This window comes from Odontesthes bonariensis, chromosome 15 (assembly GCF_027942865.1).
Source record: "Odontesthes bonariensis isolate fOdoBon6 chromosome 15, fOdoBon6.hap1, whole genome shotgun sequence".
Lineage (NCBI taxonomy): Eukaryota > Metazoa > Chordata > Actinopteri > Atheriniformes > Atherinopsidae > Odontesthes > Odontesthes bonariensis.
In genome coordinates this window covers 37827914-37854594 of record NC_134520.1, presented here as the reverse complement: position 1 = coordinate 37854594, position 26681 = coordinate 37827914, and the positions used below count along the sequence as shown (strand labels likewise).

General features: G+C 48.7%; 1 protein-coding gene across 1 annotated transcript in view; it reads right to left on the bottom strand.

Moving 5' to 3' along the window:
- rab3b (RAB3B, member RAS oncogene family) overlaps positions 1 to 25841 on the bottom strand; it is a 61469-nt gene extending 35628 nt beyond the window's left edge. The window contains exon 1 of the mRNA XM_075486137.1: positions 25593 to 25841. The gene's annotated coding sequence lies outside the window, so the exon portion shown is untranslated. The remainder of the gene's footprint in view (positions 1 to 25592) is intronic.
- Between the last annotated feature and the right edge of the window lie 840 nt (positions 25842 to 26681).

Sequence of the window (26681 nt, the reverse complement as noted above, 5' to 3'; positions counted from 1 at the left end):
TTACCCTAACCCCATCTGCTGTAGGTGGAAACATTTACCCTAACCCCATCTGCTGCAGGTGGAAACATTTACCCTAACCCCATCTGCTGAAGGTGGAAACATTTACCCTAACCCTGCCCTAACCCCATCTGCTGAAGGTGGAAACATTTACCCTAACCCCATCTGCTGAAGGTGGAAACATTTACCCTAACCCTGCCCTAACCCCATCTCCTGAAGGTGTAAACATTTACCCTAACCCCATCTGCTGCAGGTGGAAACATTTACCCTAACCCTGCCCTAACCCCATCTGCTGAAGGTGGAAACATTTACCCTAACCCCATCTGCTGAAGGTGGAAACATTTACCCTAACCCTGCCCTAACCCCATCTCCTGAAGGTGTAAACATTTACCCTAACCCCATCTGCTGCAGGTGGAAACATTTACCCTAACCCGACCCTAACCCCATCTGCTTAAGGTGGAAACATTTACCCTAACCCTGCCCTAACCCCATCTGCTGAAGGTGGAAACATTTACCCTAACCCCATCTGCTGAAGGTGGAAACATTTACCCTAACCCTGCCCTAACCCCATCTGCTGAAGGTGGAAACATTTACCCTAACCCCATCTGCTGAAGGTGGAAACATTTACCCTAACCCTGCCCTAACCCCATCTGCTGAAGGTGGAAACATTTACCCTAACCCCATCTGCTGAAGGTGGAAACATTTACCCTAACCCTGCCCTAACCCCATCTGCTGAAGGTGGAAACATTTACCCTAACCCCATCTGCTGAAGGTGGAAACATTTACCCTAACCCTGCCCTAACCCCATCTGCTGAAGGTGGAAACATTTACCCTAACCCCATCTGCTGAAGGTGGAAACATTTACCCTAACCCCATCTGCTGAAGGTGGAAACATTTACCCTAACCCTGCCCTAACCCCATCTCCTGAAGGTGTAAACATTTACCCTAACCCCATCTGCTGCAGGTGGAAACATTTACCCTAACCCTGCCCTAACCCCATCTGCTGAAGGTGGAAACATTTACCCTAACCCCATCTGCTGAAGGTGGAAACATTTACCCTAACCCTGCCCTAACCCCATCTCCTGAAGGTGTAAACATTTACCCTAACCCCATCTGCTGCAGGTGGAAACATTTACCCTAACCCGACACTAACCCCATCTGCTTAAGGTGGAAACATTTACCCTAACCCTGCCCTAACCCCATCTGCTGAAGGTGGAAACATTTACCCTAACCACATCTGCTGAAGGTGGAAACATTTACCCTAACCCTGCCCTAACCCCATCTCCTGAAGGTGGAAACATTTACCCTAACCCTGCCCTAACCCCATCTCCTGAAGGTGGAAACATTTACCCTAACCCCATCTGCTGCAGGTGGAAACATTTACCCTAACCCTACCCTAACCCCATCTGCTGAAGGTGGAAACATTTACCCTAACCCCATCTGCTGAAGGTGGAAACATTTACCCTAACCCCATCTGCTGCAGGTGGAAACATTTACCCTAACCCCATCTGCTGCAGGTGGAAACATTTACCCTAACCCCATCTGCTGTAGGTGGAAACATTTACCCTAACCCCATCTGCTGAAGGTGGAAACATTTACCCTAACCCGACCCTAACCCCATCTGCTGAAGGTGGAAACATTTACCCTAACCCCATCTGCTGTAGGTGGAAACATTTACCCTAACCCCATCTGCTGAAGGTGGAAACATTTACCCTAACCCCATCTGCTGCAGGTGGAAACATTTACCCTAACCCTACCCTAACCCCATCTGCTGCAGGTGGAAACATTTACCCTAACCCCATCTGCTGCAGGTGGAAACATTTACCCTAACCCCATCTGCTGAAGGTGTAAACATTTACCCTAACCCTACCCTAACCCCATCTGCTGCAGGTGGAAACATTTACCCTAACCCCATCTGCTGCAGGTGGAAACATTTACCCTAACCCTGCCCTAACCCCATCTGCTGCAGGTGGAAACATTTACCCTAACCCTGCCCTAACCCCATCTGCTGCAGGTGGAAACATTTACCCTAACCCTGCCCTAACCCCATCTGCTGCAGGTGGAAACATTTACCCTAACCCCATCTGCTGAAGGTGGAAACATTTACCCTAACCCTACCCTAACCCCATCTGCTGCAGGTCTAAACATTTACCCTAACCCTACCCTAACCCCATCTGCTGAAGGTGGAAACATTTACCCTAATCCCATCTGCTGCAGGTGGAAACATTTACCCTAATCCCATCTGCTGCAGGTGGAAACATTTACCCTAACCCTGCCCTAACCCCATCTGCTGAAGGTGTAAACATTTACCCTAACCCCATCTGCTGAAGGTGGAAACATTTACCCTAACCCTGCCCTAACCCCATCTGCTGAAGGTGGAAACATTTACCCTAACCATATAACCCTAACCCCATCTGCTGAAGGTGTAAACATTTACCCTAACCCCATCTGCTGAAGGTGTAAACATTTACCCTAACCCCATCTGCTGAAGGTGGAAACATTTACCCTAACCCCATCTGCTGAAGGTGGAAACATTTACCCTAACCCTGCCCTAACCCCATCTGCTGAAGGTGGAAACATTTACCCTAACCCCATCTGCTGAAGGTGGAAACATTTACCCTAACCCCATCTGCTGAAGGTGGAAACATTTACCCTAACCCTGCCCTAACCCCATCTCCTGAAGGTGTAAACATTTACCCTAACCCCATCTGCTGCAGGTGGAAACATTTACCCTAACCCTGCCCTAACCCCATCTGCTGAAGGTGGAAACATTTACCCTAACCCCATCTGCTGAAGGTGGAAACATTTACCCTAACCCTGCCCTAACCCCATCTCCTGAAGGTGTAAACATTTACCCTAACCCCATCTGCTGCAGGTGGAAACATTTACCCTAACCCGACACTAACCCCATCTGCTTAAGGTGGAAACATTTACCCTAACCCTGCCCTAACCCCATCTGCTGAAGGTGGAAACATTTACCCTAACCACATCTGCTGAAGGTGGAAACATTTACCCTAACCCTGCCCTAACCCCATCTCCTGAAGGTGGAAACATTTACCCTAACCCTGCCCTAACCCCATCTCCTGAAGGTGGAAACATTTACCCTAACCCCATCTGCTGCAGGTGGAAACATTTACCCTAACCCTACCCTAACCCCATCTGCTGAAGGTGGAAACATTTACCCTAACCCCATCTGCTGAAGGTGGAAACATTTACCCTAACCCCATCTGCTGCAGGTGGAAACATTTACCCTAACCCCATCTGCTGCAGGTGGAAACATTTACCCTAACCCCATCTGCTGTAGGTGGAAACATTTACCCTAACCCCATCTGCTGAAGGTGGAAACATTTACCCTAACCCGACCCTAACCCCATCTGCTGAAGGTGGAAACATTTACCCTAACCCCATCTGCTGTAGGTGGAAACATTTACCCTAACCCCATCTGCTGAAGGTGGAAACATTTACCCTAACCCCATCTGCTGCAGGTGGAAACATTTACCCTAACCCTACCCTAACCCCATCTGCTGCAGGTGGAAACATTTACCCTAACCCCATCTGCTGCAGGTGGAAACATTTACCCTAACCCCATCTGCTGAAGGTGTAAACATTTACCCTAACCCTACCCTAACCCCATCTGCTGCAGGTGGAAACATTTACCCTAACCCCATCTGCTGCAGGTGGAAACATTTACCCTAACCCTGCCCTAACCCCATCTGCTGCAGGTGGAAACATTTACCCTAACCCTGCCCTAACCCCATCTGCTGCAGGTGGAAACATTTACCCTAATCCCATCTGCTGCAGGTGGAAACATTTACCCTAATCCCATCTGCTGCAGGTGGAAACATTTACCCTAACCCTGCCCTAACCCCATCTGCTGAAGGTGTAAACATTTACCCTAACCCCATCTGCTGAAGGTGGAAACATTTACCCTAACCCTGCCCTAACCCCATCTGCTGAAGGTGGAAACATTTACCCTAACCATATAACCCTAACCCCATCTGCTGAAGGTGTAAACATTTACCCTAACCCCATCTGCTGAAGGTGTAAACATTTACCCTAACCCCATCTGCTGAAGGTGGAAACATTTACCCTAACCCCATCTGCTGAAGGTGTAAACATTTACCCTAACCCGACCCTAACCCCATCTGCTGAAGGTGTAAACATTTACCCTAACCCTACCCTAACCCCATCTGCTGAAGGTGTAAACATTTACCCTAACCCCATCTGCTGAAGGTGTAAACATTTACCCTAACCCCATCTGCTGCAGGTGTAAACATTTACCCTAACCCTTACCCTAACCCCATCTGCTGAAGGTGTAAACATTTACCCTAACCCCATCTGCTGAAGGTGTAAACATTTACCCTAACCCCATCTGCTGCAGGTGTAAACATTTACCCTAACCCTTACCCTAACCCCACCCTAACATTTACCCTAACCCTAACCCCACCCTAAAATTTACCCTAACCCCATCTGCTGCAGGTGGAAACATTTACCCTAACCCCATCTGCTGCAGGTGGAAACATTTACCCTAACCCCATCTGCTGCAGGTGGAAACATTTACCCTAACCCTGCCCTAACCCCATCTGCTGAAGGTGGAAACATTTACCCTAACCCTACCCTAACCCCATCTGCTGAAGGTGGAAACATTTACCCTAACCCCATCTGCTGCAGGTGGAAACATTTACCCTAACCCCATCTGCTGCAGGTGGAAACATTTACCCTAACCCCATCTGCTGCAGGTGGAAACATTTACCCTAACCCCATCTGCTGCAGGTGGAAACATTTACCCTAACCCTACCCTAACCCCATCTGCTGCAGGTGGAAACATTTACCCTAACCCCATCTGCTGCAGGTGGAAACATTTACCCTAACCCTACCCTAACCCCATCTGCTGCAGGTGGAAACATTTACCCTAACCCCACCCTAACCCCATCTGCTGAAGGTGGAAACATTTACCCTAACCCTACCCTAACCCCATCTGCTGAAGGTGGAAACATTTACCCTAACCCCATCTGCTGCAGGTGGAAACATTTACCCTAACCCCATCTGCTGAAGATGGAAACATTTACCCTAACCCTACCCTAACCCCATCTGCTGCAGGTGGAAACATTTACCCTAACCCCATCTGCTGCAGGTGGAAACATTTACCCTAACCCCATCTGCTGAAGGTGGAAACATTTACCCTAACCCTACCCTAACCCCGTCTGCTGAAGGTGGAAACATTTACCCTAACCCCATCTGCTGAAGGTGGAAACATTTACCCTAACCCCATTTGCTGCAGGTGGAAACATTTACCCTAACCCTGCCCTAACCCCATCTGCTGAAGGTGGAAACATTTACCCTAACCCTGCCCTAACCCCATCTGCTGAAGGTGGAAACATTTACCCTAACCCCATCTGCTGAAGGTGGAAACATTTACCCTAACCCTGCCCTAACCCCATCTCCTGAAGGTGTAAACATTTACCCTAACCCCATCTGCTGCAGGTGGAAACATTTACCCTAACCCTGCCCTAACCCCATCTGCTGAAGGTGGAAACATTTACCCTAACCCCATCTGCTGAAGGTGGAAACATTTACCCTAACCCTGCCCTAACCCCATCTCCTGAAGGTGTAAACATTTACCCTAACCCCATCTGCTGCAGGTGGAAACATTTACCCTAACCCGACCCTAACCCCATCTGCTTAAGGTGGAAACATTTACCCTAACCCTGCCCTAACCCCATCTGCTGAAGGTGGAAACATTTACCCTAACCCCATCTGCTGAAGGTGGAAACATTTACCCTAACCCTGCCCTAACCCCATCTCCTGAAGGTGGAAACATTTACCCTAACCCTGCCCTAACCCCATCTCCTGAAGGTGGAAACATTTACCCTAACCCCATCTGCTGCAGGTGGAAACATTTACCCTAACCCTGCCCTAACCCCATCTGCTGAAGGTGGAAACATTTACCCTAACCCTGCCCTAACCCCATCTGCTGCAGGTGGAAACATTTACCCTAACCCTGCCCTAACCCCATCTGCTGAAGGTGGAAACATTTACCCTAACCCCATCTGCTGCAGGTGGAAACATTTACCCTAACCCTGCCCTAACCCCATCTGCTGAAGGTGGAAACATTTACCCTAACCCCATCTGCTGAAGGTGGAAACATTTACCCTAACCCCATCTGCTGAAGGTGGAAACATTTACCCTAACCCCATCTGCTGCAGGTGGAAACATTTACCCTAACCCCATCTGCTGCAGGTGGAAACATTTACCCTAACCCCATCTGCTGTAGGTGGAAACATTTACCCTAACCCCATCTGCTGCAGGTGGAAACATTTACCCTAACCCCATCTGCTGCAGGTGGAAACATTTACCCTAACCCCATCTGCTGAAGGTGGAAACATTTACCCTAACCCTGCCCTAACCCCATCTGCTGAAGGTGGAAACATTTACCCTAACCCCATCTGCTGAAGGTGGAAACATTTACCCTAACCCTGCCCTAACCCCATCTCCTGAAGGTGTAAACATTTACCCTAACCCCATCTGCTGCAGGTGGAAACATTTACCCTAACCCTGCCCTAACCCCATCTGCTGAAGGTGGAAACATTTACCCTAACCCCATCTGCTGAAGGTGGAAACATTTACCCTAACCCTGCCCTAACCCCATCTCCTGAAGGTGTAAACATTTACCCTAACCCCATCTGCTGCAGGTGGAAACATTTACCCTAACCCGACCCTAACCCCATCTGCTTAAGGCGGAAACATTTACCCTAACCCTGCCCTAACCCCATCTGCTGAAGGTGGAAACATTTACCCTAACCCCATCTGCTGAAGGTGGAAACATTTACCCTAACCCTGCCCTAACCCCATCTGCTGAAGGTGGAAACATTTACCCTAACCCCATCTGCTGAAGGTGGAAACATTTACCCTAACCCTGCCCTAACCCCATCTGCTGAAGGTGGAAACATTTACCCTAACCCCATCTGCTGAAGGTGGAAACATTTACCCTAACCCTGCCCTAACCCCATCTGCTGAAGGTGGAAACATTTACCCTAACCCCATCTGCTGAAGGTGGAAACATTTACCCTAACCCTGCCCTAACCCCATCTGCTGAAGGTGGAAACATTTACCCTAACCCCATCTGCTGAAGGTGGAAACATTTACCCTAACCCCATCTGCTGAAGGTGGAAACATTTACCCTAACCCTGCCCTAACCCCATCTCCTGAAGGTGTAAACATTTACCCTAACCCCATCTGCTGCAGGTGGAAACATTTACCCTAACCCTGCCCTAACCCCATCTGCTGAAGGTGGAAACATTTACCCTAACCCCATCTGCTGAAGGTGGAAACATTTACCCTAACCCTGCCCTAACCCCATCTCCTGAAGGTGTAAACATTTACCCTAACCCCATCTGCTGCAGGTGGAAACATTTACCCTAACCCGACCCTAACCCCATCTGCTTAAGGTGGAAACATTTACCCTAACCCTGCCCTAACCCCATCTGCTGAAGGTGGAAACATTTACCCTAACCACATCTGCTGAAGGTGGAAACATTTACCCTAACCCTGCCCTAACCCCATCTCCTGAAGGTGGAAACATTTACCCTAACCCTGCCCTAACCCCATCTCCTGAAGGTGGAAACATTTACCCTAACCCCATCTGCTGCAGGTGGAAACATTTACCCTAACCCCATCTGCTGAAGGTGTAAACATTTACCCTAACCCCATCTGCTGCAGGTGTAAACATTTACCCTAACCCTTACCCTAACCCCATCTGCTGAAGGTGTAAACATTTACCCTAACCCCATCTGCTGAAGGTGTAAACATTTACCCTAACCCCATCTGCTGCAGGTGTAAACATTTACCCTAACCCTTACCCTAACCCCACCCTAACATTTACCCTAACCCTAACCCCACCCTAAAATTTACCCTAACCCCATCTGCTGCAGGTGGAAACATTTACCCTAACCCCATCTGCTGCAGGTGGAAACATTTACCCTAACCCCATCTGCTGCAGGTGGAAACATTTACCCTAACCCTGCCCTAACCCGATCTGCTGAAGGTGGAAACATTTACCCTAACCCTACCCTAACCCCATCTGCTGAAGGTGGAAACATTTACCCTAACCCCATCTGCTGCAGGTGGAAACATTTACCCTAACCCCAACTGCTGCAGGTGGAAACATTTACCCTAACCCCATCTGCTGCAGGTGGAAACATTTACCCTAACCCCATCTGCTGCAGGTGGAAACATTTACCCTAACCCTACCCTAACCCCATCTGCTGCAGGTGGAAACATTTACCCTAACCCCATCTGCTGCAGGTGGAAACATTTACCCTAACCCTACCCTAACCCCATCTGCTGCAGGTGGAAACATTTACCCTAACCCTACCCTAACCCCATCTGCTGAAGGTGGAAACATTTACCCTAACCCCATCTGCTGCAGGTGGAAACATTTACCCTAACCCCATCTGCTGAAGATGGAAACATTTACCCTAACCCTACCCTAACCCCATCTGCTGCAGGTGGAAACATTTACCCTAACCCCATCTGCTGCAGGTGGAAACATTTACCCTAACCCCATCTGCTGAAGGTGGAAACATTTACCCTAACCCTACCCTAACCCCATCTGCTGAAGGTGGAAACATTTACCCTAACCCCATCTGATGAAGGTGGAAACATTTACCCTAACCCCATTTGCTGCAGGTGGAAACATTTACCCTAACCCTGCCCTAACCCCATCTGCTGAAGGTGGAAACATTTACCCTAACCCTGCCCTAACCCCATCTGCTGAAGGTGGAAACATTTACCCTAACCCCATCTGCTGAAGGTGGAAACATTTACCCTAACCCTGCCCTAACCCCATCTCCTGAAGGTGTAAACATTTACCCTAACCCCATCTGCTGCAGGTGGAAACATTTACCCTAACCCTGCCCTAACCCCATCTGCTGAAGGTGGAAACATTTACCCTAACCCCATCTGCTGAAGGTGGAAACATTTACCCTAACCCTGCCCTAACCCCATCTCCTGAAGGTGTAAACATTTACCCTAACCCCATCTGCTGCAGGTGGAAACATTTACCCTAACCCGACCCTAACCCCATCTGCTTAAGGTGGAAACATTTACCCTAACCCTGCCCTAACCCCATCTGCTGAAGGTGGAAACATTTACCCTAACCCCATCTGCTGAAGGTGGAAACATTTACCCTAACCCTGCCCTAACCCCATCTCCTGAAGGTGGAAACATTTACCCTAACCCTGCCCTAACCCCATCTCCTGAAGGTGGAAACATTTACCCTAACCCCATCTGCTGCAGGTGGAAACATTTACCCTAACCCTGCCCTAACCCCATCTGCTGAAGGTGGAAACATTTACCCTAACCCTGCCCTAACCCCATCTGCTGCAGGTGGAAACATTTACCCTAACCCTGCCCTAACCCCATCTGCTGAAGGTGGAAACATTTACCCTAACCCCATCTGCTGCAGGTGGAAACATTTACCCTAACCCTGCCCTAACCCCATCTGCTGAAGGTGGAAACATTTACCCTAACCCCATCTGCTGAAGGTGGAAACATTTACCCTAACCCCATCTGCTGAAGGTGGAAACATTTACCCTAACCCCATCTGCTGCAGGTGGAAACATTTACCCTAACCCCATCTGCTGCAGGTGGAAACATTTACCCTAACCCCATCTGCTGTAGGTGGAAACATTTACCCTAACCCCATCTGCTGCAGGTGGAAACATTTACCCTAACCCCATCTGCTGAAGGTGGAAACATTTACCCTAACCCTGCCCTAACCCCATCTGCTGAAGGTGGAAACATTTACCCTAACCCCATCTGCTGAAGGTGGAAACATTTACCCTAACCCTGCCCTAACCCCATCTCCTGAAGGTGTAAACATTTACCCTAACCCCATCTGCTGCAGGTGGAAACATTTACCCTAACCCTGCCCTAACCCCATCTGCTGAAGGTGGAAACATTTACCCTAACCCCATCTGCTGAAGGTGGAAACATTTACCCTAACCCTGCCCTAACCCCATCTCCTGAAGGTGTAAACATTTACCCTAACCCCATCTGCTGCAGGTGGAAACATTTACCCTAACCCGACCCTAACCCCATCTGCTTAAGGTGGAAACATTTACCCTAACCCTGCCCTAACCCCATCTGCTGAAGGTGGAAACATTTACCCTAACCCCATCTGCTGAAGGTGGAAACATTTACCCTAACCCTGCCCTAACCCCATCTGCTGAAGGTGGAAACATTTACCCTAACCCCATCTGCTGAAGGTGGAAACATTTACCCTAACCCTGCCCTAACCCCATCTGCTGAAGGTGGAAACATTTACCCTAACCCCATCTGCTGAAGGTGGAAACATTTACCCTAACCCTGCCCTAACCCCATCTGCTGAAGGTGGAAACATTTACCCTAACCCCATCTGCTGAAGGTGGAAACATTTACCCTAACCCTGCCCTAACCCCATCTGCTGAAGGTGGAAACATTTACCCTAACCCCATCTGCTGAAGGTGGAAACATTTACCCTAACCCCATCTGCTGAAGGTGGAAACATTTACCCTAACCATGCCCTAACCCCATCTCCTGAAGGTGTAAACATTTACCCTAACCCCATCTGCTGCAGGTGGAAACATTTACCCTAACCCTGCCCTAACCCCATCTGCTGAAGGTGGAAACATTTACCCTAACCCCATCTGCTGAAGGTGGAAACATTTACCCTAACCCTGCCCTAACCCCATCTCCTGAAGGTGTAAACATTTACCCTAACCCCATCTGCTGCAGGTGGAAACATTTACCCTAACCCGACACTAACCCCATCTGCTTAAGGTGGAAACATTTACCCTAACCCTGCCCTAACCCCATCTGCTGAAGGTGGAAACATTTACCCTAACCACATCTGCTGAAGGTGGAAACATTTACCCTAACCCTGCCCTAACCCCATCTCCTGAAGGTGGAAACATTTACCCTAACCCTGCCCTAACCCCATCTCCTGAAGGTGGAAACATTTACCCTAACCCCATCTGCTGAAGGTGGAAACATTTACCCTAACCCCATCTGCTGCAGGTGGAAACATTTACCCTAACCCCATCTGCTGCAGGTGGAAACATTTACCCTAACCCCATCTGCTGTAGGTGGAAACATTTACCCTAACCCCATCTGCTGAAGGTGGAAACATTTACCCTAACCCGACCCTAACCCCATCTGCTGAAGGTGGAAACATTTACCCTAACCCCATCTGCTGTAGGTGGAAACATTTACCCTAACCCCATCTGCTGAAGGTGGAAACATTTACCCTAACCCCATCTGCTGCAGGTGGAAACATTTACCCTAACCCTACCCTAACCCCATCTGCTGCAGGTGGAAACATTTACCCTAACCCCATCTGCTGCAGGTGGAAACATTTACCCTAACCCCATCTGCTGAAGGTGTAAACATTTACCCTAACCCTACCCTAACCCCATCTGCTGCAGGTGGAAACATTTACCCTAACCCCATCTGCTGAAGGTGGAAACATTTACCCTAACCCCATCTGCTGCAGGTGGAAACATTTACCCTAACCCTGCCCTAACCCCATCTGCTGCAGGTGGAAACATTTACCCTAACCCTGCCCTAACCCCATCTGCTGCAGGTGGAAACATTTACCCTAACCCTGCCCTAACCCCATCTGCTGCAGGTGGAAACATTTACCCTAACCCCATCTGCTGAAGGTGGAAACATTTACCCTAACCCTACCCTAACCCCATCTGCTGCAGGTCTAAACATTTACCCTAACCCTACCCTAACCCCATCTGCTGAAGGTGGAAACATTTACCCTAATCCCATCTGCTGCAGGTGGAAACATTTACCCTAATCCCATCTGCTGCAGGTGGAAACATTTACCCTAACCCTGCCCTAACCCCATCTGCTGAAGGTGTAAACATTTACCCTAACCCCATCTGCTGAAGGTGGAAACATTTACCCTAACCCTGCCCTAACCCCATCTGCTGAAGGTGGAAACATTTACCCTAACCATATAACCCTAACCCCATCTGCTGAAGGTGTAAACATTTACCCTAACCCCATCTGCTGAAGGTGTAAACATTTACCCTAACCCCATCTGCTGAAGGTGGAAACATTTACCCTAACCCCATCTGCTGAAGGTGTAAACATTTACCCTAACCCGACCCTAACCCCATCTGCTGAAGGTGTAAACATTTACCCTAACCCTACCCTAACCCCATCTGCTGAAGGTGTAAACATTTACCCTAACCCCATCTGCTGAAGGTGTAAACATTTACCCTAACCCCATCTGCTGCAGGTGGAAACATTTACCCTAACCCCATCTGCTGCAGGTGGAAACATTTACCCTAACCCCATCTGCTGTAGGTGGAAACATTTACCCTAACCCCATCTGCTGAAGGTGGAAACATTTACCCTAACCCGACCCTAACCCCATCTGCTGAAGGTGGAAACATTTACCCTAACCCCATCTGCTGTAGGTGGAAACATTTACCCTAACCCCATCTGCTGAAGGTGGAAACATTTACCCTAACCCCATCTGCTGCAGGTGGAAACATTTACCCTAACCCTACCCTAACCCCATCTGCTGCAGGTGGAAACATTTACCCTAACCCCATCTGCTGCAGGTGGAAACATTTACCCTAACCCCATCTGCTGAAGGTGTAAACATTTACCCTAACCCTACCCTAACCCCATCTGCTGCAGGTGGAAACATTTACCCTAACCCCATCTGCTGAAGGTGGAAACATTTACCCTAACCCCATCTGCTGCAGGTGGAAACATTTACCCTAACCCTGCCCTAACCCCATCTGCTGCAGGTGGAAACATTTACCCTAACCCTGCCCTAACCCCATCTGCTGCAGGTGGAAACATTTACCCTAACCCTGCCCTAACCCCATCTGCTGCAGGTGGAAACATTTACCCTAACCCCATCTGCTGAAGGTGGAAACATTTACCCTAACCCTACCCTAACCCCATCTGCTGCAGGTCTAAACATTTACCCTAACCCTACCCTAACCCCATCTGCTGAAGGTGGAAACATTTACCGTAATCCCATCTGCTGCAGGTGGAAACATTTACCCTAATCCCATCTGCTGCAGGTGGAAACATTTACCCTAACCCTGCCCTAACCCCATCTGCTGAAGGTGTAAACATTTACCCTAACCCCATCTGCTGAAGGTGGAAACATTTACCCTAACCCTGCCCTAACCCCATCTGCTGAAGGTGGAAACATTTACCCTAACCATATAACCCTAACCCCATCTGCTGAAGGTGTAAACATTTACCCTAACCCCATCTGCTGAAGGTGTAAACATTTACCCTAACCCCATCTGCTGAAGGTGGAAACATTTACCCTAACCCCATCTGCTGAAGGTGTAAACATTTACCCTAACCCGACCCTAACCCCATCTGCTGAAGGTGTAAACATTTACCCTAACCCTACCCTAACCCCATCTGCTGAAGGTGTAAACATTTACCCTAACCCCATCTGCTGAAGGTGTAAACATTTACCCTAACCCCATCTGCTGCAGGTGTAAACATTTACCCTAACCCTTACCCTAACCCCATCTGCTGAAGGTGTAAACATTTACCCTAACCCCATCTGCTGAAGGTGTAAACATTTACCCTAACCCCATCTGCTGCAGGTGTAAACATTTACCCTAACCCTTACCCTAACCCCACCCTAACATTTACCCTAACCCTAACCCCACCCTAAAATTTACCCTAACCCCATCTGCTGCAGGTGGAAACATTTACCCTAACCCCATCTGCTGCAGGTGGAAACATTTACCCTAACCCCATCTGCTGCAGGTTGAAACATTTACCCTAACCCTGCCCTAACCCCATCTGCTGAAGGTGGAAACATTTACCCTAACCCTACCCTAACCCCATCTGCTGAAGGTGGAAACATTTACCCTAACCCCATCTGCTGCAGGTGGAAACATTTACCCTAACCCCATCTGCTGCAGGTGGAAACATTTACCCTAACCCCATCTGCTGCAGGTGGAAACATTTACCCTAACCCCATCTGCTGCAGGTGGAAACATTTACCCTAACCCTACCCTAACCCCATCTGCTGCAGGTGGAAACATTTACCCTAACCCCATCTGCTGCAGGTGGAAACATTTACCCTAACCCTACCCTAACCCCATCTGCTGCAGGTGGAAACATTTACCCTAACCCCACCCTAACCCCATCTGCTGAAGGTGGAAACATTTACCCTAACCCTACCCTAACCCCATCTGCTGAAGGTGGAAACATTTACCCTAACCCCATCTGCTGCAGGTGGAAACATTTACCCTAACCCCATCTGCTGAAGATGGAAACATTTACCCTAACCCTACCCTAACCCCATCTGCTGCAGGTGGAAACATTTACCCTAACCCCATCTGCTGCAGGTGGAAACATTTACCCTAACCCCATCTGCTGAAGGTGGAAACATTTACCCTAACCCTACCCTAACCCCATCTGCTGAAGGTGGAAACATTTACCCTAACCCCATCTGATGAAGGTGGAAACATTTACCCTAACCCCATTTGCTGCAGGTGGAAACATTTACCCTAACCCTGCCCTAACCCCATCTGCTGAAGGTGGAAACATTTACCCTAACCCTGCCCTAACCCCATCTGCTGAAGGTGGAAACATTTACCCTAACCCCATCTGCTGAAGGTGGAAACATTTACCCTAACCCTGCCCTAACCCCATCTCCTGAAGGTGTAAACATTTACCCTAACCCCATCTGCTGCAGGTGGAAACATTTACCCTAACCCTGCCCTAACCCCATCTGCTGAAGGTGGAAACATTTACCCTAACCCCATCTGCTGAAGGTGGAAACATTTACCCTAACCCTGCCCTAACCCCATCTCCTGAAGGTGTAAACATTTACCCTAACCCCATCTGCTGCAGGTGGAAACATTTACCCTAACCCGACCCTAACCCCATCTGCTTAAGGTGGAAACATTTACCCTAACCCTGCCCTAACCCCATCTGCTGAAGGTGGAAACATTTACCCTAACCCCATCTGCTGAAGGTGGAAACATTTACCCTAACCCTGCCCTAACCCCATCTCCTGAAGGTGGAAACATTTACCCTAACCCTGCCCTAACCCCATCTCCTGAAGGTGGAAACATTTACCCTAACCCCATCTGCTGCAGGTGGAAACATTTACCCTAACCCTGCCCTAACCCCATCTGCTGAAGGTGGAAACATTTACCCTAACCCTGCCCTAACCCCATCTGCTGCAGGTGGAAACATTTACCCTAACCCTGCCCTAACCCCATCTGCTGAAGGTGGAAACATTTACCCTAACCCCATCTGCTGCAGGTGGAAACATTTACCCTAACCCTGCCCTAACCCCATCTGCTGAAGGTGGAAACATTTACCCTAACCCCATCTGCTGAAGGTGGAAACATTTACCCTAACCCCATCTGCTGAAGGTGGAAACATTTACCCTAACCCCATCTGCTGCAGGTGGAAACATTTACCCTAACCCCATCTGCTGCAGGTGGAAACATTTACCCTAACCCCATCTGCTGTAGGTGGAAACATTTACCCTAACCCCATCTGCTGCAGGTGGAAACATTTACCCTAACCCCATCTGCTGCAGGTGGAAACATTTACCCTAACCCCATCTGCTGAAGGTGGAAACATTTACCCTAACCCTGCCCTAACCCCATCTGCTGAAGGTGGAAACATTTACCCTAACCCCATCTGCTGAAGGTGGAAACATTTACCCTAACCCTGCCCTAACCCCATCTCCTGAAGGTGTAAACATTTACCCTAACCCCATCTGCTGCAGGTGGAAACATTTACCCTAACCCTGCCCTAACCCCATCTGCTGAAGGTGGAAACATTTACCCTAACCCCATCTGCTGAAGGTGGAAACATTTACCCTAACCCTGCCCTAACCCCATCTCCTGAAGGTGTAAACATTTACCCTAACCCCATCTGCTGCAGGTGGAAACATTTACCCTAACCCGACCCTAACCCCATCTGCTTAAGGCGGAAACATTTACCCTAACCCTGCCCTAACCCCATCTGCTGAAGGTGGAAACATTTACCCTAACCCCATCTGCTGAAGGTGGAAACATTTACCCTAACCCTGCCCTAACCCCATCTGCTGAAGGTGGAAACATTTACCCTAACCCCATCTGCTGAAGGTGGAAACATTTACCCTAACCCTGCCCTAACCCCATCTGCTGAAGGTGGAAACATTTACCCTAACCCCATCTGCTGAAGGTGGAAACATTTACCCTAACCCTGCCCTAACCCCATCTGCTGAAGGTGGAAACATTTACCCTAACCCCATCTGCTGAAGGTGGAAACATTTACCCTAACCCTGCCCTAACCCCATCTGCTGAAGGTGGAAACATTTACCCTAACCCCATCTGCTGAAGGTGGAAACATTTACCCTAACCCCATCTGCTGAAGGTGGAAACATTTACCCTAACCCTGCCCTAACCCCATCTCCTGAAGGTGTAAACATTTACCCTAACCCCATCTGCTGCAGGTGGAAACATTTACCCTAACCCTGCCCTAACCCCATCTGCTGAAGGTGGAAACATTTACCCTAACCCCATCTGCTGAAGGTGGAAACATTTACCCTAACCCTGCCCTAACCCCATCTCCTGAAGGTGTAAACATTTACCCTAACCCCATCTGCTGCAGGTGGAAACATTTACCCTAACCCGACCCTAACCCCATCTGCTTAAGGTGGAAACATTTACCCTAACCCTGCCCTAACCCCATCTGCTGAAGGTGGAAACATTTACCCTAACCACATCTGCTGAAGGTGGAAACATTTACCCTAACCCTGCCCTAACCCCATCTCCTGAAGGTGGAAACATTTACCCTAACCCTGCCCTAACCCCATCTCCTGAAGGTGGAAACATTTACCCTAACCCCATCTGCTGCAGGTGGAAACATTTACCCTAACCCGACCCTAACCCCATCTGCTTAAGGTGGAAACATTTACCCTAACCCTGCCCTAACCCCATCTGCTGAAGGTGGAAACATTTACCCTAACCACATCTGCTGAAGGTGGAAACATTTACCCTAACCCTGCCCTAACCCCATCTCCTGAAGGTGGAAACATTTACCCTAACCCTGCCCTAACCCCATCTCCTGAAGGTGGAAACATTTACCCTAACCCCATCTGCTGCAGGTGGAAACATTTACCCTAACCCTACCCTAACCCCATCTGCTGAAGGTGGAAACATTTACCCTAACCCCATCTGCTGAAGGTGGAAACATTTACCCTAACCCCATCTGCTGCAGGTGGAAACATTTACCCTAACCCTGCCCTAACCCCATCTGCTGAAGGTGGAAACATTTACCCTAACCCTGCCCTAACCCCATCTGCTGCAGGTGGAAACATTTACCCTAACCCTGCCCTAACCCCATCTGCTGAAGGTGGAAACATTTACCCTAACCCCATCTGCTGCAGGTGGAAACATTTACCCTAACCCTGCCCTAACCCCATCTGCTGAAGGTGGAAACATTTACCCTAACCCCATCTGCTGAAGGTGGAAACATTTACCCTAACCCCATCTGCTGAAGGTGGAAACATTTACCCTAACCCCATCTGCTGCAGGTGGAAACATTTACCCTAACCCCATCTGCTGCAGGTGGAAACATTTACCCTAACCCCATCTGCTGTAGGTGGAAACATTTACCCTAACCCCATCTGCTGCAGGTGGAAACATTTACCCTAACCCCATCTGCTGCAGGTGGAAACATTTACCCTAACCCCATCTGCTGAAGGTGGAAACATTTACCCTAACCCTGCCCTAACCCCATCTGCTGAAGGTGGAAACATTTACCCTAACCCCATCTGCTGAAGGTGGAAACATTTACCCTAACCCTGCCCTAACCCCATCTCCTGAAGGTGTAAACATTTACCCTAACCCCATCTGCTGCAGGTGGAAACATTTACCCTAACCCTGCCCTAACCCCATCTGCTGAAGGTGGAAACATTTACCCTAACCCCATCTGCTGAAGGTGGAAACATTTACCCTAACCCTGCCCTAACCCCATCTCCTGAAGGTGTAAACATTTACCCTAACCCCATCTGCTGCAGGTGGAAACATTTACCCTAACCCGACCCTAACCCCATCTGCTTAAGGCGGAAACATTTACCCTAACCCTGCCCTAACCCCATCTGCTGAAGGTGGAAACATTTACCCTAACCCCATCTGCTGAAGGTGGAAACATTTACCCTAACCCTGCCCTAACCCCATCTGCTGAAGGTGGAAACATTTACCCTAACCCCATCTGCTGAAGGTGGAAACATTTACCCTAACCCTGCCCTAACCCCATCTGCTGAAGGTGGAAACATTTACCCTAACCCCATCTGCTGAAGGTGGAAACATTTACCCTAACCCTGCCCTAACCCCATCTGCTGAAGGTGGAAACATTTACCCTAACCCCATCTGCTGAAGGTGGAAACATTTACCCTAACCCTGCCCTAACCCCATCTGCTGAAGGTGGAAACATTTACCCTAACCCCATCTGCTGAAGGTGGAAACATTTACCCTAACCCCATCTGCTGAAGGTGGAAACATTTACCCTAACCCTGCCCTAACCCCATCTCCTGAAGGTGTAAACATTTACCCTAACCCCATCTGCTGCAGGTGGAAACATTTACCCTAACCCTGCCCTAACCCCATCTGCTGAAGGTGGAAACATTTACCCTAACCCCATCTGCTGAAGGTGGAAACATTTACCCTAACCCTGCCCTAACCCCATCTCCTGAAGGTGTAAACATTTACCCTAACCCCATCTGCTGCAGGTGGAAACATTTACCCTAACCCGACCCTAACCCCATCTGCTTAAGGTGGAAACATTTACCCTAACCCTGCCCTAACCCCATCTGCTGAAGGTGGAAACATTTACCCTAACCACATCTGCTGAAGGTGGAAACATTTACCCTAACCCTGCCCTAACCCCATCTCCTGAAGGTGGAAACATTTACCCTAACCCTGCCCTAACCCCATCTCCTGAAGGTGGAAACATTTACCCTAACCCCATCTGCTGCAGGTGGAAACATTTACCCTAACCCGACCCTAACCCCATCTGCTTAAGGTGGAAACATTTACCCTAACCCTGCCCTAACCCCATCTGCTGAAGGTGGAAACATTTACCCTAACCACATCTGCTGAAGGTGGAAACATTTACCCTAACCCTGCCCTAACCCCATCTCCTGAAGGTGGAAACATTTACCCTAACCCTGCCCTAACCCCATCTCCTGAAGGTGGAAACATTTACCCTAACCCCATCTGCTGCAGGTGGAAACATTTACCCTAACCCTACCCTAACCCCATCTGCTGAAGGTGGAAACATTTACCCTAACCCCATCTGCTGAAGGTGGAAACATTTACCCTAACCCCATCTGCTGCAGGTGGAAACATTTACCCTAACCCCATCTGCTGCAGGTGGAAACATTTACCCTAACCCCATCTGCTGTAGGTGGAAACATTTACCCTAACCCCATCTGCTGAAGGTGGAAACATTTACCCTAACCCGACCCTAACCCCATCTGCTGAAGGTGGAAACATTTACCCTAACCCCATCTGCTGTAGGTGGAAACATTTACCCTAACCCCATCTGCTGAAGGTGGAAACATTTACCCTAACCCCATCTGCTGCAGGTGGAAACATTTACCCTAACCCCATCTGCTGAAGGTGGAAACATTTACCCTAACCCTACCCTAACCCCATCTGCTGCAGGTCTAAACATTTACCCTAACCCTACCCTAACCCCATCTGCTGAAGGTGGAAACATTTACCCTAATCCCATCTGCTGCAGGTGGAAACATTTACCCTAATCCCATCTGCTGCAGGTGGAAACATTTACCCTAACCCTGCCCTAACCCCATCTGCTGAAGGTGTAAACATTTACCCTAACCCCATCTGCTGAAGGTGGAAACATTTACCCTAACCCTGCCCTAACCCCATCTGCTGAAGGTGGAAACATTTACCCTAACCATATAACCCTAACCCCATCTGCTGAAGGTGTAAACATTTACCCTAACCCTACCCTAACCCCATCTGCTGCAGGTGGAAACATTTACCCTAACCCCATCTGCTGCAGGTGGAAACATTTACCCTAACCCTGCCCTAACCCCATCTGCTGCAGGTGGAAACATTTACCCTAACCCTGCCCTAACCCCATCTGCTGCAGGTGGAAACATTTACCCTAACCCTGCCCTAACCCCATCTGCTGCAGGTGGAAACATTTACCCTAACCCCATCTGCTGAAGGTGGAAACATTTACCCTAACCGTACCCTAACCCCATCTGCTGCAGGTCTAAACATTTACCCTAACCCTACCCTAACCCCATCTGCTGAAGGTGGAAACATTTACCCTAATCCCATCTGCTGCAGGTGGAAACATTTACCCTAATCCCATCTGCTGCAGGTGGAAACATTTACCCTAACCCTGCCCTAACCCCATCTGCTGAAGGTGTAAACATTTACCCTAACCCCATCTGCTGAAGGTGGAAACATTTACCCTAACCCTGCCCTAACCCTATCTGCTGAAGGTGGAAACATTTACCCTAACCATATAACCCTAACCCCATCTGCTGAAGGTGTAAACATTTACCCTAACCCCATCTGCTGAAGGTGTAAACATTTACCCTAACCCCATCTGCTGAAGGTGGAAACATTTACCCTAACCCCATCTGCTGAAGGTGTAAACATTTACCCTAACCCGACCCTAACCCCATCTGCTGAAGGTGTAAACATTTACCCTAACCCTACCCTAACCCCATCTGCTGAAGGTGTAAACATTTACCCTAACCCCATCTGCTGAAGGTGTAAACATTTACCCTAACCCCATCTGCTGCAGGTGTAAACATTTACCCTAACCCTTACCCTAACCCCATCTGCTGAAGGTGTAAACATTTACCCTAACCCCATCTGCTGAAGGTGTAAACATTTACCCTAACCCCATCTGCTGCAGGTGTAAACATTTACCCTAACCCTTACCCTAACCCCACCCTAACATTTACCCTAACCCTAACCCCACCCTAAAATTTACCCTAACCCCATCTGCTGCAGGTGGAAACATTTACCCTAACCCCATCTGCTGCAGGTGGAAACATTTACCCTAACCCCATCTGCTGCAGGTGGAAACATTTACCCTAACCCTGCCCTAACCCCATCTGCTGAAGGTGGAAACATTTACCCTAACCCCATCTGCTGCAGGTGGAAACATTTACCCTAACCCTACCCTAACCCCATCTGCTGAAGGTGGAAACATTTACCCTAACCCCATCTGCTGCAGGTGGAAACATTTACCCTAACCCCATCTGCTGCAGGTGGAAACATTTACCCTAACCCCATCTGCTGCAGGTGGAAACATTTACCCTAACCCCATCTGCTGCAGGTGGAAACATTTACCCTAACCCTACCCTAACCCCATCTGCTGCAGGTGGAAACATTTACCCTAACCCCATCTGCTGCAGGTGGAAACATTTACCCTAACCCTACCCTAACCCCATCTGCTGCAGGTGGAAACATTTACCCTAACCCTACCCTAACCCCATCTGCTGAAGGTGGAAACATTTACCCTAACCCCATCTGCTGCAGGTGGAAACATTTACCCTAACCCCATCTGCTGAAGATGGAAACATTTACCCTAACCCTACCCTAACCCCATCTGCTGCAGGTGGAAACATTTACCCTAACCCCATCTGCTGCAGGTGGAAACATTTACCCTAACCCCATCTGCTGAAGGTGGAAACATTTACCCTAACCCTACCCTAACCCCATCTGCTGAAGGTGGAAACATTTACCCTAACCCCATCTGATGAAGGTGGAAACATTTACCCTAACCCCATTTGCTGCAGGTGGAAACATTTACCCTAACCCTGCCCTAACCCCATCTGCTGAAGGTGGAAACATTTACCCTAACCCTGCCCTAACCCCATCTGCTGAAGGTGGAAACATTTACCCTAACCCCATCTGCTGAAGGTGGAAACATTTACCCTAACCCTGCCCTAACCCCATCTCCTGAAGGTGTAAACATTTACCCTAACCCCATCTGCTGCAGGTGGAAACATTTACCCTAACCCTGCCCTAACCCCATCTGCTGAAGGTGGAAACATTTACCCTAACCCCATCTGCTGCAGGTGGAAACATTTACCCTAACCCTGCCCTAACCCCATCTCCTGAAGGTGTAAACATTTACCCTAACCCCATCTGCTGCAGGTGGAAACATTTACCCTAACCCGACCCTAACCCCATCTGCTTAAGGTGGAAACATTTACCCTAACCCTGCCCTAACCCCATCTGCTGAAGGTGGAAACATTTACCCTAACCCCATCTGCTGAAGGTGGAAACATTTACCCTAACCCTGCCCTAACCCCATCTCCTGAAGGTGGAAACATTTACCCTAACCCTGCCCTAACCCCATCTCCTGAAGGTGGAAACATTTACCCTAACCCCATCTGCTGCAGGTGGAAACATTTACCCTAACCCTGCCCTAACCCCATCTGCTGAAGGTGGAAACATTTACCCTAACCCTGCCCTAACCCCATCTGCTGCAGGTGGAAACATTTACCCTAACCCTGCCCTAACCCCATCTGCTGAAGGTGGAAACATTTACCCTAACCCCATCTGCTGCAGGTGGAAACATTTACCCTAACCCTGCCCTAACCCCATCTGCTGAAGGTGGAAACATTTACCCTAACCCCATCTGCTGAAGGTGGAAACATTTACCCTAACCCCATCTGCTGAAGGTGGAAACATTTACCCTAACCCCATCTGCTGCAGGTGGAAACATTTACCCTAACCCCATCTGCTGCAGGTGGAAACATTTACCCTAACCCCATCTGCTGTAGGTGGAAACATTTACCCTAACCCCATCTGCTGCAGGTGGAAACATTTACCCTAACCCCATCTGCTGCAGGTGGAAACATTTACCCTAACCCCATCTGCTGAAGGTGGAAACATTTACCCTAACCCTGCCCTAACCCCATCTGCTGAAGGTGGAAACATTTACCCTAACCCCATCTGCTGAAGGTGGAAACATTTACCCTAACCCTGCCCTAACCCCATCTCCTGAAGGTGTAAACATTTACCCTAACCCCATCTGCTGCAGGTGGAAACATTTACCCTAACCCTGCCCTAACCCCATCTGCTGAAGGTGGAAACATTTACCCTAACCCCATCTGCTGAAGGTGGAAACATTTACCCTAACCCTGCCCTAACCCCATCTCCTGAAGGTGTAAACATTTACCCTAACCCCATCTGCTGCAGGTGGAAACATTTACCCTAACCCGACCCTAACCCCATCTGCTTAAGGTGGAAACATTTACCCTAACCCTGCCCTAACCCCATCTGCTGAAGGTGGAAACATTTACCCTAACCCCATCTGCTGAAGGTGGAAACATTTACCCTAACCCTGCCCTAACCCCATCTGCTGAAGGTGGAAACATTTACCCTAACCCCATCTGCTGAAGGTGGAAACATTTACCCTAACCCTGCCCTAACCCCATCTGCTGAAGGTGGAAACATTTACCCTAACCCCATCTGCTGAAGGTGGAAACATTTACCCTAACCCTGCCCTAACCCCATCTCCTGAAGGTGGAAACATTTACCCTAACCCCATCTGCTGCAGGTGGAAACATTTACCCTAACCCTACCCTAACCCCATCTGCTGAAGGTGGAAACATTTACCCTAACCCCATCTGCTGAAGGTGGAAACATTTACCCTAACCCCATCTGCTGCAGGTGGAAACATTTACCCTAACCCCATCTGCTGCAGGTGGAAACATTTACCCTAACCCCATCTGCTGTAGGTGGAAACATTTACCCTAACCCCATCTGCTGAAGGTGGAAACATTTACCCTAACCCGACCCTAACCCCATCTGCTGAAGGTGGAAACATTTACCCTAACCCCATCTGCTGAAGGTGTAAACATTTACCCTAACCCTACCCTAACCCCATCTGCTGCAGGTGGAAACATTTACCCTAACCCCATCTGCTGCAGGTGGAAACATTTACCCTAACCCTGCCCTAACCCCATCTGCTGCAGGTGGAAACATTTACCCTAACCCCATCTGCTGCAGGTGGAAACATTTACCCTAACCCCATCTGCTGCAGGTGGAAACATTTACCTTAACCCCATCTGCTGCAGGTGGAAACATTTACCCTAACCCCATCTGCTGAAGGTGGAAACATTTACCCTAACCACATCTGCTGAAGGTGGAAACATTTACCCTAACCCTACCTTAACCCCATCTGCTGCAGGTGGAAACAGCTTCATCAACATTTATCAGTTTATTTATTATATATTTTATATTATTATTATACTTTTTATTTTATTGTTTCGATCATGTCCAAAATGAAAAACCTCCTGAAAGAAGTCTCCATGCTGCAGATTCTCAGCTCTGAGGCTCACTGAGTGTCACATGTGACCTTTGTGTGAAACTCTGGTCATGTGACTCATTTTCAGCCCATTGAAGCCAGCGACTCCCTCTGAGCACGTGCTGACAGGAGCACTGTCGCCATGACAACAGGCTGCACCAGCTGACGGAGGTCTGAGAGTCCAGATTTTCTCAGAGTGAGATTCTGCTTCATCTCACACACACGAAGGAAATGTGTGACACAAACATCTCACCTGAGTGCTGTCGCCATGGAGACGCACAGAGCAGCCAATCACAGGAGACACTCTGCAGGTGAGACGCGGCCAGGTGAGACACGGCCAGGTAAATAACTCTGGGAACCAATCAGAGCTGGGAACCACAACCCAGACAGACCAGACTTGGTTCAAAATGGCCACTGATTCCAGTCCTGAACCAGAGTCCTGATCAGCAGTTCTGCAGCTTCCTGAAGCTCTCTCAGAGTTTCTCTGCAGCTGTTACCATGGAAACATCTGCAGATATTCACCTTAAAGCTGCTCAGAACTGAACTAACTCTGGTTCTGCCTCAGATTCTGGGTTTATGTTCATGTTGGAACATGTTTCAGTGAATCTCTGCAGCTGTTACCATGGAAACATCTGCAGATATTCACCTTAAAGCTGCTCAGAACTGAACTAACTCTGGTTCTGCCTCAGATTCTGGGTTTATGTTCATGTTGGAACATGTTTCAGTGAATCTCTGCAGCTGTTACCATGGAAACATCTGCAGATATTCCCTTTAAAGCTGCTCAGAACTGAACTAACTCTGGTTCTGCCTCAGATTCTGGGTTTATGTTCATGTTGGAACATGTTTCAGTGAATCTCTGCAGCTGTTGCCATGGAAACATCCGAATCAGCTGCTTCCTGTTTTTATATAAAACAGAAAGAAATGAGGCTGATCAGGACTGTGGAGCCACTCAGTCTCAGCAGCAACACATCCAGCCACACAGACCCTGTTTTAGAGGATTTCATCAATAAATCTGAGGCTATCGATCAGGAATCAGCTGATTGATCAGGAATCAGCTGATTTCTGATCAATCAGCTGATCGATCCGGTGGGCGGCGGCTCATCTTGAATAAACACATATGAGGCTCAGCAAAAGGAGCCAATCAGAGGATCAGAGTTTTCGGAGCCTGCTACGTGCACGAGCTCAGGTTCTGTATGTGCATCCGTGCGCGTGCGCGTGTGTCTCACCTCTACTGGGCGGGTCTGACGCGCGCTCTGCACCTGATGAAGACGACAGAAGCTTCCTCTTCTTCCTCAGCGGCGGGTCCTGGTCTGAGTCCTGGTCTGAGTCCTGGTCTGAGTCCTGGTCTGAGTCCTGGTCTGAGTCCGGGATCGGTGCGTGGTTCCTGCTTCACGCACGGCTTCACGCGGACATGCTGCGCTGCTGGAGGGCGGAGGTTTGGATGCGCGTCCGCTGCTGCCGCCTCCTCTCTGTGAATGAACAGAGCGGTGTGCGCACGCGGCTCCGCTGCGGCCAATCACATCGCGCGCTGCGTGTGAGTCATGACTGGATCAGGACACCTGGGGAGGCACGGACCATCTGCAGCACACGCACGCGCACAGACGCGCGCAGTCACTGTGGTGCGGCATAAAATTCAGAGGATCGATAATAGATTGGAAATCAGTTCCTGCAGCAGCATAAAACATCTGTGTCAGTCTGAGGTTCTCCTGAGGTTCTCCTGAGGGTTAGGGAACTAAAGCCCTTGAGTTTCAAAACTTAATCACATTTAACTCCTGATTTTATCTATTGTTCTTCTTTCTTTCTTTTTTGTTGAACATTTAAATCCTGCTTTTTATTTCTGCTGTTTTAATGTCTGTACAGCACTTTGAATCGCCTGTATGAATTGTGCTGTAAGGATTCCTGGGCATCTCATGTCGACAATGTTCGGCACACCTCTAGTTAAATAGATATTAGATCACAAAATAAGTGTGTCAGTCAAACAAAAAGCTTTTACCCAAACATTATACAGTATTATACCATGTCATAGACAGTATTAAACAAGCAGTGTTGTATAAAGTACTCACACTCCAGTAAAAGTAAAGGTTCCCCTCCAAAATAGGACTTTGGTAAAAGTCCAAGTAAAAAGTATGCAATTAAGTTCGGAAATATAGTGAAGTAAAAGTTAAAGTTGTCAAAAAATTTGAAACTCGAGGAAAGTACAAAGTATTCCAAATTATCCGTAAGTACAGTAGTGAAGTATTTTTACTTGGTTACTATACAACACTGTAAACAAGCCTCCTTGTTTACATTTTCCATGACGACATTTTATAATAAAA